The following is an 18,842-nucleotide window of genomic DNA, read 5'->3' as shown; positions in this document are numbered from 1 at the left end:
TTATTGTCTGTAAACAGGGAGTGTCAAACTGGTTATATTTAAAAGCTCTCTGACTTTGCATTTCCCCCCTCTCATCTTTGTTGAGCTATACATGACCAGACTCATGTTGAACTCAGTAATGCTGCAAACTGCTTAAACTTAAAGGCTATATTTCTCTACTTGCCAACTTCCAAAAATGAAAGTACCGGCAATAAAGTGTCATTGGCAGCGGGATAGACAAGATTTCACTGCTGAGAAGACCTTAAAAGATGGTTTATTTTAACTAATTTGAGGTTTCCAGCTCAAAGAGAAGCAAAGATATTTTCCCCCTAAGTTCCCCCATCTGATGTTGCTTAAAAGAGGAGTCAGGGCTGTGTGAGGGAGCGTCTCCTGCTGAAACAGGAGAGCAGAGGAGGAGTATATAAAATGCTAGAATCTGAAGAAAAGCAGAACCCTTTTGTGAAAGAGTACAGAGTCAGGCAGATCAGGGAGGTCAGACCTCCCTCCCAGTGGAAATCAAGCCTTTGGAGATATTTAAGAGGATTCCATTGGCCTCTTCTCTATTCAATAAATTTAAAAAAAAAATCAACTTCCACCTTTTAAGCGGTGATGTCATTTCTTTTCTTTTCAGGACTAAAGTATCTTTTGCAGGTATCAGTTCTTAACTGATCATTTCCATAACTGAATATGTATGCACCAACACAAGGTGTGAACCAACCAATATGCATGAGTGGTATTTCCAAACAACCACCTGTCAATGTACAGCGACGGCTACATTACATTGAAGACCCTGTCTTTTAAATATGTTTCAGGGTATGCAAATGTGTGCCAAATCTGGGCACAGACTTACAACTGCAAATTTGGTGTAACAGCACATTCAAGTAGCTGATTATTGTCGTTTGTACACTCCATTACCCAATTTGCATGCACAATTGATACTCAGATTCCATGGTGATGGGCAGCATAGGAACGCTTATAAATTAATAACATTGGGGTAAATGTGTGTACAAATGCAATGTACAACTGCATGCTCATTTTGCATGCACAATTGCTCGGGTAGACTCTTTACAAATCTGGCTCTGATGATTTAAAATAAACCAGCTATTACTATGTCAGAATTTGACTACGTTGCAGAATATGCAGAGTTGGTAGTACCAGACTATACCAACCCTCTTCAAGCAACCACACTTCTGCCCATCCTCGTTATCTTGATGGCTTGCAGCTCAGCTCCATCTAATAATTTATGTTGACAAGTCCTAATTGGGTTTCAGATACGGTTTGATGTGGGTGGCAGCAGGCGGCTTTTGAAGGCCGGAAAGGTGCCATAGCTACAAAGCTGGCACTTCTCTCAGCAGGGGAGAGGCATGTCTAAGAAATCATGCAGTGGCGAAAAGTTGCTTATTTGAAGAGACTCTGCTGTAAGTGGGAGAAAGAGATGGAACCATTAGAAGGCTTTGAAATTCAAACGTTTGTTGAAAGTGGAACCAAAGTTAAAGCTTCTAATCTAATTGAAAAACAAAACTGCTAAAGCTTTTCTCAGATTTATGGTTATTTGAAACCAACGCCAAATATTTTCTAAATTGCTGCTTTAATAAAGCCAAACAAAAGCCCTGCGTACAGATTTTACTGGAGAGAAGAAGTGATGTATTTGTAGTTTAACTTTCCCATTGTCTTTTATGGAGTGTGAGATATTCCCCTTTGGTCCAGTTCAGCTGGAATTTATTCAAAGCAGCAGTGCACCAGGTGGAAAAAAAAAAGCCTTTTTGGATGTCAACACATTCAGCCTTCAGAATTCTTTACCCACAGATTTACATACTTCTTTGATAACAATAAGACTGTCCAGTTATTCAATCTCTTCGCAAGTGTTTCTTGCTTAGAGTTTCTGTAGATAAAATGTCTTTTGGAAATGCACACAGAGTATGTCTATACAGAAGATGAAGGTATGACTAGCATGGATAGACATGCCATAGGATAGCTGTGATCTAGTTAGCATGAGTAACAATAGCAGTGTAGACGTCGTGGCATGGACTTCAGCGCTGTCTAGCTACCAGACTACGCATCCAGGGTTCCTGCTGGGCTTCTACTGGGGCAGCTAGCCTGCGCTGAAGCCCCTACCACCTCCTCTTCGCTACTGTTAAAAGAAAAGGAGGACTTGTGGCACTTTAGAGACTAACTAATAAATTTGTTAGTCTCTAAGGTGCCACAAGTCCTCCTTTTCTTTTTGCGGATACAGACTAACACGGCTGCTACTCTGAAACTGTTCACTACTGTTGTTATTCATGTTACCTAGACTGAAGGTAGAGCAGGTATGCCTACTCACACTGCAATCACACCGTTGTTTGCTGCCTAGACAAATCCACAGTCAGGATCTAAAATTTGGAAAGAAAAAAAAACTTTTTAAAAAAATGTATTTCAAACATTAGGGTTTTAGGGCCAAATGAGATCTCGGCTCCCATTTAGTCATCTAAATGATTTTCAAAGGCACTCAGCATGAAGTAGTTCCCATTGCTGTCAACAAAAGCCATGGAGCATGGAACAATTTTGTCTCTTAATCTCTTTGGGATATTTCTCAAGTGTCTTCAGTTTATGGTGCCTTCCCCTGTCCAATTTTTTGGACATTTTGGGTGGAAAGGAAACAAACCACCATCACCATGTGGACCTGTTACTTCAGAAGTTTTACTCTCCAGTCAAGGGCAGAGAAGTCCTATCTAGAAGCAGATCTTTTCCCCTCCCAGCTATTATGGGGCGAATGAGAAGGACAGTCAAAAGGTATGGAGCAATGAAATGCTCTGAAAATTGTTACATGTGGTTTCAGGAGTAAGTGGGTTGATTTCAACTTGGAAATAGTGGTGGCCTCTTGCCAATGCTACATGAAAATTTGAAGTACATTTTAAAACCCTACCTTCCACTCATACATGGTCAAATTTGCACATTCATATAAATGTGCATATGACAGGCTGCATTTGCCTTTGGTACTGCATAGTGGGTAGGCCTAGGGTCACGACATCCTCTATGCTACTAGAAGATTCCCCTACCTCAGGGTAATCCTCTCATGGCTGGCCCCACCAGCTTTAATGTAACTTTGCAATAGTGGAATGGTATCAAGCAACCTAAATTCAGGAGAGTGTCTGGGCCATTACATGTATGTATCTCATTTCATGTCATTCAGAATTCACAGCAGAATGGCAAAACGTTATATGGAATGATGTTTAGGAATCAATAGTAATGGGCTGAACATGGAATATCCTACAGGCTAACACTGTGAAGCTTTGCATTACATCTGGCCTATACGAGGACAACAGAAGTCTACCTTTCTTGTTACCAATTGGTGAGTGAGCATTACAGGTCTTCTTCCTCTGTGCTCGATCTGCAAAAGATACTGGTTAGGAGTTTCATAATGCGGAACCATAAGCCAAAAAGGTCCTGCCTTTGCCCCCTGATTGACACTTCTCTGCTGGTGGCAGTGTCATGGAGCTTTACGATACAGAATTAAGATGAGGTCCTCATCCCGGGGCTCTTACAACCTAATTTATACACAAATCACACAGGGCCAGATTCTGATTTCCTTACTAATGTCCAGTACCACTTTACTTCATTGACATCAGTAAGATCACTCATGGAGTAAGGTGCTATTCAACTTCAGAATCTGGCCCATAATTATTCTAAACACCAAATCATAAGGGTTTGGATTAGGAAGAAAAGTGGGAACAACTGGATGGCTCTTGATAGACCCTTTATAAAAGAAAATTGGCCTACCTAAGCTCACAGTCATTTGAGTTTTCATGTTATATTAATTTCTCTTTTAATTGTTTTCTTTCATAACACAGTAAGGTGCAGCAACACCAAGGTGGGGACCCCCCCCCCCCAAGTGGGGAATAATGGTGTAAAAGTAGCCAAAATAAGGGAACGTGGAGGAAGGATTTGAAGGCAAGTGAGGTGCATCAGAGGACATCAGTTGTAGTTATTAGCTAATGATTGTTGGCCAATCCTAAAACGCTGCAAATATGGAATGAAAATGGAAACACTAATAAGTTTTGAGCACATAAGCACTGCTCTGATATTTGCTAACAAATGTAGTATTGCTAGGCTGTGACAACAGAGGGTCAAAAAATAGCTTTTTCTCCCGTCCTCAAGAAAAGTTTGACTTTTAGGTGAAAACTCATTCATGATTTTATAGACCTCTCTCATATCTCCCCTGAGTCGTCTCTTTTCCAAGCTGAAAGTCCCAGTCTTTTTAATCTCTCCTCATACAGAAGCTGTTCCATCCCCCAATCACTTTTGTTGCCCTTCTCTGGACTTTTTCCAATTCTAATATGTCTTTTTTTTGAGATGGGGTAACCAGAACTGCATGCAGTATTCAATATGTGGGTGTATCATGGGTTTATAGAGTAGAATTACGATATTTTTTGTCTGATGTATCCTATTCCTAATGGTTCCTAACATTCTGTTTGCTTTTTTCATTGCCACTGCACATTGGGCAGATGTTTTCAGAGAACTAACCACAACGACTCCAAGATCTCCTTCTTGATTTAGATCCCATTATTTCGTATGTATAGTTGGGATGATATTTTCCAATGGGCATTACTTTGCATTTATCAACTTTGAATTTCATCTGCCATTATGTTGCCCAGTCACAAAAGGAATTCTAGGAAGAGATGCTATAAATATTACCAATTTATACAGCACTTCATTTTATCCACAAGATTCTCTCTTAGCAGAACTCATGACCACAACTAGCCTCTGCCTAACTCTCCATTAACGAGTAACAATTATGTATTCTCAGTTTTAGAGAGTCAAGTAATGAATATTTTATCTCCCTTTCCCTCTCATTAGATTGCAGCAGTTCTCAGGGCACATGTGAGAGGCAGCCTGTCTGCTGTATGGGGTAGCCAGGAGCCATGCCTCCTACCTGTGTAGGATCCCTCCCTTTTTCCAGTGATGAGCTGCCAAAATCTTAACAACTGGTTCCCTCCTCACCCCACAAGGGGGTCGTTGTCCACCCCTGCCCCCTGGGACTCCTACCCCATCCAACCCCCCACGTTCCTTGATGCCCCACCCAGGACCTCTGCCCCATCCACTCCCCTCCCCTGTCTGCCCCCAGAACTGGGCAGGAGGGTCTCGTGGGCCACCGTAGTAGGTGCCCACCCCACTCCTAAGAACCAGAGGGACCTGCCAGGGGGCAAGGTGGGGAGTCCCGGTGGTGCTTACCTGGAGCAGCTCCCAGGAAGCATATGGCAGCATCCCTCTGGCTCCTAGGGGTGGAATAGCATAGCTAGGGGGGAGCAGGGGGAGTGGCTGCTCCCCCCACTGATCTCATCAAAAGTGGTGCCTTAGGCGCCGACTCCACGGGTGCTCCAGGGCTGGAACACCCACGGGGAAAATTTGGTGGGTGCAGAGCACCCACCAGCAGCTCCCCGCCCCGCACCCGGCCCCAGCTCACATCACCTCCACTCCACCTCCTCCCCTGAACGCACCGCCCCACTTGCTTCTCCGCCCCCCTCCCCGGTTGATAACTGGGCCTTCAATGTTTGTTTGTTAGTTAGTTATTTGGGACACAGCTTTGACTGTGTACTTTCTTCATATTATTTTTGTTGTGTAAAGAGCAAAAGACACAACAGATTTCATTTGGCCAAGTAAGGCCATCAGGATATAGCTCCTGGTGATAAATCATGCAACCAAAGCAAACAGATTGCACCAGGCATGGGAGAGTGGACAGCTAGCCAGAGACCTGTTTTGATGGGGAGACACCAAACTGTTCTCTATAGTAAAACACATTTAGAATCAGCCAGAGAACTGAAGTGTCAAAAGAGAAAAGTTACATACAAAATTCATGGAAAATCTGCTCTTTTAGGCCCAAATCATGAAGAACCCCAGTCTGAGAAGCTGAGCTATGCACAGGGGAGTTCCTTGGAGGTTGGGAGGAAGGAATCCTTCCCTGTAGGCCTCGGAGCAGCCGTAGAACCACTCCATAGATATTATTGCAGCCTCAAGGTATGTGCATTTACTTGCCGATTAATCGCTGTAGTCCTGGATCCACTGGCCCTAGCTCCAGACCTGCCCTGCTGCCAAGTTCATGCTACACTGGAGGAGGTGGGTTCCACTAAACACAAGAAGTATGGATGCCCTGAATATATTCTGCAACACTGCGCCCTCTCCCCCACCCACTTTGCTGAGGGGAGGACCTTCCTCAGACATGGAGAATGGTGTGTGATTTGTCCTGTATACAGCTAGACAGACTGCTATAACTAGAAGTAACAAGCTCCTAGCCAGCATACTGAAGAACATTCAACAGTGAACAATCCTGAATTGGCTGGGCTTGGACAAACGAACCCAATAGGTTGTTTCAATTGCTAATCTCTCTGATACTTCAGGAAAGTATTAAGAAAGAGCCCTTCCTTTGTGGTGGCAGCCCGCTAAAGTCAAGTGAGAGACTGGATTTGTTAGCGGGGTGTTGTTTTTTTTTCTTCCTGGTAACTTTAGACTCCTGATATAACATTCCCTTTCAATACAACCCGGATTCTGTAGCTCACTAAATTACTGTTACTGTTTACTTGTCCTAGAGTGGTGTCTAAAAGGCCCAACTGAGGTGCTGTAGAAACACACGATAAAAGACAGTCTGTCCTGGAGAGCTTACAGTCTAACTAGACAAAGATAAAATAAATAAATAAAGAGGGAAGTACAGAGGCACAGAGTGGGGGGAGGTGATTTGCCCAAGGTCATCCAGCAAATCAGTGGCATAGCCAGGAATCGATGCCAAGTCACCTATGTCTAGTGACCCATCCACTGAACTATACCATCATCAGCCCCTTTCCAAGTTACAGCAAGCAAGGCAATTGCTGTATAATAAAATACCTGCCTAACACACACAGCCTCAGTACATGAATAACTGGACCTCCTCCTACGATTGGAATCAATCGCTCCACATGCACAGTTAGGGTGACCAGACAACAAGTGTGAAAAATCAGGACGGGGGTGGGGGGTAATAGGTGCCTATGTAAGAAACAGCTCCAAAAATCGGGACTGTCCCTATAAAATCGGGACATCTGGTCACCCTATGCACAGTTGACACATAATATAACATTAGCTTTCAACTTTTTAACATGCATTATTTCAACCCATTTCCTCCCTTATCCCCACTCAAATATGGCAGCTAGAGACATTTCTTGCTTCCATAAGCAGAGCCTCATAATTTTATAGCGAAGCTCAAAAGTGCATCAAAAATACATCAAAATAGCTCGCTCACACTGACGGGCAGCATAAAGTTTGTAATTAACATTTCAAAGCTCTGATCGGGCATGCAGTGAAAAAGCAAAGGAGGAGACAGGCATAAACTGTCAATTACACTTTATTATTTCAAAGGGGTTGGTGAGAGCCCCTTTGAAATTATCATGTTGGGCCAAGCTCATTCCTGGTGTAACATCATTGAAGTCTTGCTTGTTTTTTTTTCCTGCATTCTCTTTTCCTTACCTATTTATGTAAAAAGCTTTAGTAACCCAGTATCCTGCCATTGGCTAGCATTTTCATGCATTAGCTTAACATGACTGCCTGGCTAAGAACATATCTGTCCAGTTAACCATTTCCAAAATAAATAAATTCCACTGCAAGGAACAAGAAGTTGTCTGCAGACCCAAAGAATGTAAGTAGACAGCTAAAGAGACATGCAAAATACATAAACAAACAAACATCACTCATCAAAGTAGACAATATTACGGGACATTAAACAGGAAAGGTATGTGAATGAGGATATCACACATGAATAAGGCTGGGAGCTATGGATTTGTCCTGCATTTGACCCTTTCTTTTGAAGGGCAATCTTTTCAGTTCCATTTTCTGTGGATTTTTTTCCTAACGTCAAGTCAATTGTGGTTATCTATGTGCTTTTTCTAACTGATTCATTATTTTATTTGTATCAAGTTAGGCCACTGTCTTCATTAGGCCAGAGATTCCCAGTGATTTTTTGCATAAATAATGAGTACCAGATCCCACTTTGTAGTAATTAATCTTGGAGATACTGCATATATCCTCCAATGCTGGGGGCATTTGTCTTTTTCCTAATAAAGAATCTACGTTACTAGAGAAAAGTTTTATTCTACATCAGTAGAAAAGGAGAATGAGATGTACTCATATCATGCTAACCTGCTCTATCTTTAACATACTTCTGGAGAACTATGGTACACATTGTTTGTAGCACGTTGTGCGCGCAATATAAATCCATCTCTATAAAAAGGCAGACTATGAAGTGGGTGCTCATTTGATTTGGAGGTAAATTGATTTAAATAGCTATGATCTGAATAAATAGCTATTTAGCCTTATTTTTTGAGGATCTTTTCCTCCCCAAATCAGAATTTTTTCCCCTAAGTGAATTTTGTTTAGAGCGAATGATTCTGGATTGACAGCCACACTAAATCCTCTCTTTGTCCCTGAAGAAACCTGGCAGGAACAGAGGTGGTGCAAGTTTCCCCAAGATTGCCCTGTTGGTGTGTGCTTTGCCTCTGACCTGGAAGGACCAACTTTAGGGTAAAGCAGGTAATTCAGCCTCTATTGTTGTGACAGAATATACCTGTGTTCACACCCCACACACTCTTGTAATAATTTGTGTACAAGGTATATCTTGTACGATATCATTTGAAAACTCATACTTTGCTGGTCAGTATCAACCTGATGAAATGTATGTGGCAACACTGCATGATAAGATTTCCCTGTACGATGTTAACACCACATGCTTCACACCTCACAGCCATGCCCAAACAGAAGTCAGCAAACAGGTCTGTCCTAGACAAAGGAATATGTGCTTGCCTTAATTTGCATTTAAGCAATAAACAGAGTCATCAAGAAGGGAGGGAAACAAACAAAGCTCAAACAGATGAGAAAAAGACAGCAGGGAACATCCTTCCACATAGGCTCTCTGTTTCCTAGTGCCCAACTGGAAATGATTTTCAAGAGGAGGACTGAAACTATAAAAAAGAAGGACAAACATTGCAAGGCACCCCTCTTTCTCTCCCTGTCTGTTGCATTCACTGCACCTGAAGAGAAAAGGAAGTAGGCATTGGACTCTGGGCGAGGGGTCCCGATCCACAGAGTTTGGTCAGTAAAACTGAAGGAAGCATGTGGTGAGAAACTTTTCTTCAATTCGATATAGTTTGTTAAGTTAGGCATTAGTAAATATCTTATCTTTTTTTCTTATAACCATTTCTGACTTTTATGCCTCATTCCTTGTACTCACTTAACATATCTTTGTAGTTAATAAAATTGTTTTACTATTTTATCTAATCCAGTGTGTTGACATTGAATTGATAATAAAAGGGCATATTATTCCCTTTAAGGAATAATAGACAAAGTATTTGTATTGTCTAGGAGAGGGGTGGGCAGTACAGGACATACATTTCTGGGGGGAAATCTGAGACTGGAGGTGTATTGGGGTCACAATGCATAAACAAGGCTGGTGAGAACCAGAGTGTAACCCAAGTGTGGCTGGCAGGATGCAGTTATACACAGATACTCAGGGTGTGGCTTGCATGCTGAATGGCTGTTTGTGAGTGGCCCAGGTGGGAGCTACTACAACAAGGCATTGTAAGGCACCCAAGGTTGCAGGGCAGGGGTGACACAGCCCCCTGCTGTTCTGGACTGTACCCTGGTATGTCACAATTGTCCATTTTCATCCATTAGCCTCTCTGCTGAGAATGCCAGTTCCAGGAGCTAATTAGTGCCAGCTGAAGTGACAAGTTTTGTGTTGAACATCTGTACTCTAGTAACTAGCTTAAAACCCACCAACTCGTGTTATGTCTGTTACCAAACAACCACCAGATGCCAATGACTTTCAGGCACATAGATCCTTGATGGTCCCTGGAGACTTCCAGTCATCTACCAGGGTATGTTATAATTTCTAACTCTTCTTTGCAGTGATGCCTATAAAATCTTGGCAACGGTTAGGCAGCTGGTGTCCTGACATCACTCTCTATCAATAGTATTGTCTCATTGTTTTGTTGTATTTTCCCTGTCTGCCTGTATCCACCTGTTATCTCTTTCCTTACACTTACAGTGTAAACTCTTTGGGTTAGGGACCATCTTTTTGTTTTATGTTTGTACAGTACCTACTGCTACGGGATCCTGGTCAATCACTGGGGCTCCTAGGCACCACCACAATACAAATAATAAATAATATCTTTGAGTTTGGCAATTGATGCCACAAACATTTGTGTGTGTGATTTATACATCTGAGTCATCCCCTGAAACTATTCAGTGAGTACAGCACCGCATAAGCGTAAGGAACTGAATTATACATAATTAAATTAACTGCTGCGGGAAGAAGAATTTCAGTTGCTACAAAGAGCAAATTTAGTAACTGTTGATTGAGTCTAAGTGCTGGCAGAAAATTATTTTTATCCATAACCTTGAACCATTTGCCTTTGTCATGGAAAATAATACCAAACAAGTTATTTCCAGATTCTCAGCTGGTATAAACCGGCATATGCCATTGAACACAATAGAGCTAGGCCCATTTAGACTAGCTAATCTCTGGATGCTACATAACTAAAATAATCTTTGAGTCCACAACATTTCCCAGGCCAGCACTATTATTAATATTAAAGTCACTTTTGCCACATTTGCTTTTTTTCCCATTAAAATAGCCTAATTTTTTACGATCAAAATGACTGATACTGTAGTAGTGGATAGTCTATACAAAAAACAAAGATAGTGGACCAGATTCTTATCTGGTGTAAATCAGCATAGCTCCATTGACTCTAATGCAGTTAGACCAATTTATACCAGCTGAGGCTCTGAGCCAATAAGGAGATGACTCAGTGAGCTAGTTTCTTGTAGGGGCACCAAAAGTTCTTCAGAGGTTTGAATGAGGAGAGGGTAATAGCCTTCTGACCAGTTCAGGAAGGGCATCCCATGCAAAGGGGACGAAAGCATGTAGGCAGCTGTGAGAAAAGTGAACAACTCATCACTAAAGCCCTACCACACAAAGGCTTAAAGAGAAAATCAGAAGGGAACTATGGGCCAACACTAAGATAATTATGGTTTAAAGGCGTGAGCTTTGCCATCAGTGGAATCCAAGTTGATACGTGTATCAAAGGGGGGACTCTGCTCCTCTTTTCCTTGCCCCTTGTCTGTGCTGTAGTAATGTGGTTACACTGGACACAGAGTATACGGTAGCTCAGCACAGCCTTTTTGATTACACAGCTGCTTGCTTAATGATCCGTTGCAGCACTGTCTACAATTTTTCTAAGGGTATCCCTTAGGCAATGGAAACATTAATTGTAACGGTATCACACCAATGGTTGTGCATTCGTAAGCAAGGTCTATTAAAGGGACTATTAAAAACTATTAAAAAAAAAGAGAGAGGGCGAGGTGTGTTGTGTGAACAAGTCTGTAGCAAGCTACAAGGCAATAGGCAAAACTTCCCTTGTTTCAAGGGAGCAGACACATAACTGAGTGAGACAAACAAACCACATGCAAACAAATCTATGTTGTATGTAAGAGATGGGAACCCACTGGAGGGACTCGAAGAGGAAAATGACATGGTAGGAGCACTGGGAGAGGAACACAACTTTAACAGCAGTGTTTTAAAAAGACCGAAGAGGGGGGCATCGGGAGGTAGTGCGGCCAGACAGGAGAAGGCTAGTAAAATCAAGGTGAGAAATGACCAGTGGATGGACAAGGATTTTTGCAGTAGTGACAGTAGGAAAGACCAAATCTTGGTGCTAGTAAGGAGAACAAAGCAACTGGAGTTAGCTAGCTCAGGCAGGATGTGGGGCTGGTGGATGGGGAGTATAGAAAGAGGAGTCAAAGATAACATTAAGAAAAGGAGTACTTGTGGCACCTTAGAGACTAACCAATTTATTTGAGCATAAGCTTTCGTGAGCTACAGCTCACTTCATCGGATGCATACTGTCATGTATGCATCCGATGAAGTGAGCTGTAGCTCACGAAAGCTTATGCTCAAATAAATTGGTTAGTCTCTAAGGTGCCACAAGTACTCCTTTTCTTTTTGCGAATACAGACTAACACAAAAGATAACATTGCGATTACATGCCTGTGAGACAAGAAAGATAGTGGAGTTGTCAATGGAGATTGTGAGCTAATCTCCCTGCACCATCATTACACACTATAAAGTAATTTAATACTACAAAGCCACATGGATTCCAGGTAACCAGCACCCAAATACTTCTAATCAGATCAGGCCAAATGATTCAATGCAGAAAGCAGGTCCTATAAGGGCCTATTATCTCTCTGCAGTATCATCAACAGCTCCGAAGTCAATGAGACCAAAAAAAGAAAAGAAAAGAAAAAAGCATTACACTGGAATTGATTTCATTGAATTGTTGTAGGCTTTGGATGGCATTGTAACAATTCAGAATGCATCACCCTTCATTTAGAATATTTCCAAGCCAATTGCTGACTGCACACATGCAGACACCACTTGCTCTCATTATGCTGGATATTTCAGCTGTCACTTCAGAACTTTTTGCTGGGAAAACCTAAATATATTTGTTCTCCGAGAGACAAAAATCAAACACAGGAAGACAAGCTGTTGTGTTTTTCTCTCTAATAAGGTTCTTATGGTGACAAGTGAACCAAGGGGAATTAATGAAACAAATAAAGTGGTGTAAATTTAACAGAAAAATCATATGCTTCTGGGTATGTGTTATATTTTAGGGATTAATTTAGGAATGATGTATTCCCCAATTTCATCCAGCTCCAATATTCCTCTGGAAAAATCTGTCCTTGTCACTCGTGTGTTAACCACTTCTGTGAAAGTTCAGAGTAAGATCTAGTCAGCCATAGACATGTCTCCTTTGGAAGTTTTTGTAAGTGCAATTTGCTTGTGGAATTTTTTTAATTTATTTTTTCTGTACAAAGATCCACAATGGGATGGATGAAATGTCAACAGCACCTCAGGAAACCGGTAGTTGAAGCAGGGTCTTGCTCTCCAGAGAGTCACTCAAGGATTGAGTGACCAAACCTCGTCAACTTCATTTGTAAAGTCCCTGTATTTACTAACTGGCCTTTCTTCATGAGATACTCAATTGTTCTGAACCCTAATGCAGCCAACAAGGGCGTAAGGAGTTCCCTTGGGCCTTCCCAGGTGGCCATGTCATGGCTGCCCTGATTGTTGCAGTGGGTATGGGGACATGAGGGAGGAGAGAATGGACTTTGTGCCCAAAACCGTCCCCCCATGAGAAGCAAGCTGGCAAGAAGTAGGTGGAGCCAGGGCATGTGTGAGGGGAGCAGTATGCTGCACCATATATATAATGATCAAAAGATTAGAAAACATGCCTTATAGAGACAGACTCAAGGAGCTCAATCTATTTAGCTTAACAAAGAGAAGGTTAAGGGTGACTTAGTTATAGTCTATAAGTACCTACATGGGGAACAAATATTTAATAATGGGCTCTCAATCCAGCAGAGAAAGGTAAAACCAATGGCTGAATGTTGAAGCTAGACAAATTCAGACTGGAGATAAAGGTTAATTTTTTAACAGTGAGAGTAATTAACCATTGGATCAACTTACCAAGGGTCGTGGTGGATTTTTCATCACTAAATTTTAAAATCAAGATTGGATTGGCTTTTTAAAAAGATCTGCTCTAAGAATTATTTGGGGGTTATTTTCCCAACTCTTTAGTGCAAGAGGGGAGCATTGAGAAGACAAGGGTGTCTCCAAAGCACAATGGCTTCTGTGGGGACTTTTGAGGTGGCACCATTTATGCTTGCTCAGGCCACAGTCTAGTCCTTAAAGAGAAAATCTGATGAATTCCAAAGTACAGAACACAAGTGCCCAGGGAGAGGGGTGCTGCACCACCTTGGGAAAAATACAGTGCTTGAAAGCACACTATCGAATAAGGATACTGTCCTGTACACAACTCTATGTGAGCCTAGGAAATACATTCATGGAAGGGAAAGCTACTAAAAAAAGGCATTTTCACAATTCAAAAATGAACCTGTTTTACCAAAACATACACCTTAGCCATCTGTTTCTGTTATTTATGAAGTTCCCCCTCCCCGGTTCCCAATGCAAATTAACAGTGGGTCCAAGCTGTGAACTTCAGATGTGTATCCAGAACAAAAACATCCTCCTGGTTCACAAGGTGGGGATTGGGGCTGGGTTTACACCCAGGCCCAGCTCTGGCGAACACAAGCCCATTTCCAGGGGAAACTGTCACTTTCTGAGCAAAAGGCAGCTTTTGAAATTCCAAATACTCTATGACTGAACCAGACATATTTGGGTTAGTTTGCTGAAACGGGCTGAAAAACAAAATCAGGAGAGCAAAAATGTAGAGCACAATTTCATAGAGCAATTTCCCCCCAATTTTACAGAGCTCTAACCACTCTGGACAGCGAGTATGTATGATAGGGTTACCATATGTCCGTATTTTCCCGGACATGTCTGGCTTTTTGGTTCTTAAATCACCATCCGGGAGAAACTTTTAAATATCTAAAAACGTCCAGGATTTTGCCATTATTATTTTTCCCCAAAGAAGAGTTGATCACTCGAGAAAGAGAGTGAATGCTGATCACTCAAGAGAATGCACGCTTTTCCCCCCTAGCTTCCAGCGCTTGCGCCGCGAAACAGCAGTTTGGGGAAGGGGTTGGAATGGGGGCGGGGAAGGGGTGGGGCCGGGGGGGCGTGAGCAAATACCACCCCACCCCCCCGTGGAGTGTCCTCTTTTTTGAGTGTTCAAATATGGTAACCCTAATGTATGAGTGTACAGATGGGTGCACAAATGCATGTGGTTTAAATGACAGGCTTCCCTTCCATTGAGGGGAAAATATAAGCACAGTCAGATTTGTTTCAGCACGTTGAGAGCTTTACAGGAAACTGACTTTGAGCCCTGACGGCACATTTTGATTCTTAGTTAATATTTATACGGCTCTGTATTTGAACAGTGTTTTACAACAGGAAGAATACTGAGCACATAAAATAGTAGTAACCCCATATCCCTTACCCATGCAAGCCGTTCTTACACCTGTACGTTTGAAGTCAATCAGATTATTCACATACAGCCTATTTGTATGGATAAGGGATTTTTAGGATGGGTCCATAAAGACGGTAACCAGTACAAACAAAGAATGTGATGAGGGCCACATTTTTTAGAACTCTGCCTGATCAACTGAGTCCACAATTTGCAAGCCCAGCTGCACACTTAAAGGATCAAATCTTCATCTGAAGTAAATCTATATGGCTCTATTGACTTCAGGGGAGCTATGCAGATTTACACCAGCTGAAAACCTGCTTCAAACACTTTTAAAAATCTGTCTCGAGATTAATTTTTTTGGAACCAAGCAAAGAAAAAGAACTTTGTGCAGAGACTTTTAAAAGATTTTCCCCTCAATGGAAGGGAAGCCTGTCATTTAAACCACAGTACATAATACACAGACTTTTAGAAAACTCTGACTAGCTTTGCAAGTGTCAAAATGGTCTGTTTTAAATAAAATAAGAGAACACGCTTTTCCTCTAGAAGACTTTTCCAAGATGTGCCTGGAGCAGTATTAGATAAATCTAAATGAAGTAGCCATCTCATGACTCACACTTTCCAATCTCCATAATCTCTGTCCGTAAGTTCCAGACTCGAGAGTTTTTTGCTCTCTACAGTTTTGCCATAATTTATGCACCTACCTTTGAAAGAGTCAATGAAAGTTTGACAGCAAAGAAACAAGCCATTTTTAGATATATGACAGAGGGTGTAAATAATTCCCTGCTGAATTCTAGATTACCAGGAAAATTGCTTGTCTTCTGTGTGACTAACTTTCTATCAGGCTCATAGTAAGCTTAGTAATCAAAAATAAACTACTAGTAATCCTGTCAGAACAAGTGCAGAGTTTAAATTAAAGAATAAGCAGTTCAATTCAGTCAGAGGTGTGTGGCTGACATACTAAACAGAGGAAATTGCTTGTTTTCAATATACATTTATTAATTACTTGCGCTAGCTTGCACATAAGGGCCTGATTTAGCACACCCTGAAATCATCCAGTCGGTGTTGGCTAGGGCCCTACAAGACTCCCAAATATAATATGCATATCATTTTAGAAAATGTGTATTTACTTATCCCAATTGTACTGTGTCTTATAACAGTTAATCCATTTTCTTTAAAACCATTATAGAATCGCAAGTTAATACTTTGAGTTTGCAGATCATGACCCTTTTCTTCTGAAACACTAGGGTGAAATTTTGGTCCCATTAAAAGGTTATTCAGTGTTTTGCCATTGACTTGGGGCCAGGATTTCACCCCAGTCTGTGTTGGCGTTCTCGACTTAATCACTGTATTTGTTCTTCATACATTCCTCTCCAGTCTGTCCCCAACACAACAACTGAAGTCACCTTCTTCTACCTCTCCAAACATGGTAGTTCCCCTTGAAGCCATTATCTGGCTTCTCCAAATGCCAGAACTTAAGCGTCAAAGATGTCTCAAGAATGTCTAAACAGACTCAAGGATGTCTAAACTGCTCAACCTCCACTTTTGTATCAGCTCTTGTCTCCTGCTGTACCTCTGTGTGTTATCGCATCAGAGAAAATGTAGGTTAGATAGTCTCATTGACTTCAGTAGGGGCGACTGGCATCTGAGGGAAGATTTTATCCCTTGTAAGCTGTGGCTCCCATCCTTCAAAAAGAATGGCATGGGCAGACCCATACATTGGTCTGGGCTCTCACTGAAGTGAGTGGAGGTGTGGGCAGGAGCAGGGGTCTGCCTGTATGTCTTTCTTTGCAAGACCGGGACCTAGAACATTGCTCAATAAAACAAGCTGACAAGGAAGTTTGTGTAACTGCAATGACTGGGAGATACTCAAGCCTAGACTTTATTTGTTATAACTCAATGACTGGACACCAATCCGTGAGTTAGGGATAATGCAATAAATACTGGAGGGTAATATCTGATGAACCACTAACGGTCCCTCTCACCTATATGATTCCATATCTATAACATCAGGGAAAAATGTATCAGCAATATTAATGATATTCTCTAGTTCGCTAGTCACAACAACATGACACAAATAAATGAACAAACACACCACATTTTTATCCACAATGCATGAAGAAGGAGCTTTCTGATCATATAGCTAGGTCTTTTTCTGTAGAACTGCTGCCTACCCGTTCGGTCCCTAGTCTGTAGCAGTGCATGGGATTCTTCCATCCTAAGTGCAGGATTCTGCACTTGTCCTCATTGAACCTCATCAGATTTCTTTTGGTCCAATCCTCTAATTTGTCTAGGTCCCTCTGTATCCTATCCCTACCCTCCAGTGCATCTACCTCTCCTCCCAATTTAGTGTCATCTGCAAACTTGCTGAGGGTGCAATCCATGCCATCCTCCAGATCATTAATGAAGATATTGAACAAAACTGGCCCCAGGACTGACCCTTGGGGCACTCCACTTGATACCGGCTGCCAACTAGACATGGAGCCATTGATCCCTACCTGTTGAGCCTGACAATCTAGCCAGCTTTCTATCCACCTTATAGTCCATTCATCCAGCCCATACTTCTTTAACTTGCAGGCAAGAATATTGTGGGAGACCGTGTCAAAAGCTTTGCTAAAGTCAAGGAATAACATGTCCACTGCTTTCCCCTCATCCACAGAGCCAGTCATCTTGTCATAGAAGGCAATTAGGTTAGTCAGGCATGACTTGCCCTTGGTGAATCCATGCTGACTGTTCCTGATCACTTTCCTCTCCTCTAAGTGCTTCAGAATTGATTCCTTGAGGACCTGCTCCATGATTTTTCCAGGGACTGAGGTGAGGCTGACTGGCCTGTAGTTCCCCGGATCCACCTCCTTCCCTTTTTTAAAGATGGGCACTAAAGATGTTCTAGAGCCTGATCCAAAGCCTATCAAAATAAATGGAAATACTCCAACAACATGTGCTGCTGTTGTTTTGGATAAACTTCCAGGCCTATCTGTTTATTCAGCTTTTTTTTCCCCTAAGAGTTGAGTTGAGTGGAGAACGCAGTATGATGAATGGAACTGGAGAAAGAGGGTTGGGTTTTAGAAGGGAACCAGTTTGGTATGACACCACGTGTTAGGCGTGCAAGCTGGCAGTCAGTCTGTCACTAGACACACACAGGCCTCTTAGCATGTAAACATTGGCCTCTCTGCCTTCTCCGAAAAATCTTTCCTAAAACTCTGCCTGGTTCCCCCATCACTTATTGCTAACGAAACAAGGAGACTTCCCCTTGGTTGGTGAAGTTCATTTAGTGTCAGTTTTGATATTCTGTTGTCCTAGATCATTGTTGTGTATTTTTAACATTTCTTTCATTGTTCCATTCACTAAGAGAGGGGCTGGTAGGTGCATTGTATAAATTGGAAAAATAAATACTTCTAGCTCTACCACCAAATTGCTGAAGGCTTTTGGTAAATAATTGTACCTGTTTCTAAGTTCACCCAATTCTAAAATGCCTAGAATACCTACCTAACCCATGGGGCATGAGACTTTAATTAGAAAAGTGTTTAGAGTTTTAGTGTTGTTTGCAAAGTATTTTTTTGTGCATCAGATGTAAGGTGCTATATGTGGAAATGATTATTTCTGCTGTTTGGTAGAACTAAAGGATATGTGAACAACAGATGCAGGCCTCCTGAAAGTAGATCAGTTTATCAGCTCTATTTCTAAAAAGTCACATTACCCAGTATACAGCATATAAATTATGTCAAATAGCCAGGGTGCCGAGCTATGTCAGGATATTAGAAACCCCAGTGACGATATCATAGAACTCCCGGGATTGATTCATTTGTTGGTAATCCCCTATATTATTCTATAGCAAATGAATGACTGTCCTTGAAATGCTTAATATTCTTTATTGTCCATGAACTCAATGACTGCAAATATTTCTTTAGGAGTGAGAGCTTTGGGAATTATTTGGCCACTGGAAAA

General features: G+C 41.8%; 1 protein-coding gene across 1 annotated transcript in view; it reads right to left on the bottom strand.

The window, feature by feature from the left end:
- The window catches only part of KCNB1 (potassium voltage-gated channel subfamily B member 1), a 190,894-nt gene that overhangs the window by 145,372 nt on the left and 26,680 nt on the right, over positions 1 to 18,842 (bottom strand). The window lies entirely within an intron of this gene.

Source organism: Eretmochelys imbricata, chromosome 13 (genome assembly GCF_965152235.1).
Source record: "Eretmochelys imbricata isolate rEreImb1 chromosome 13, rEreImb1.hap1, whole genome shotgun sequence".
Taxonomy (NCBI): Eukaryota; Metazoa; Chordata; order Testudines; family Cheloniidae; genus Eretmochelys; species Eretmochelys imbricata.
The sequence above is the reverse complement of the archived record's forward strand: the minus strand, read 5'-3'. Positions and strand labels throughout refer to the sequence as shown.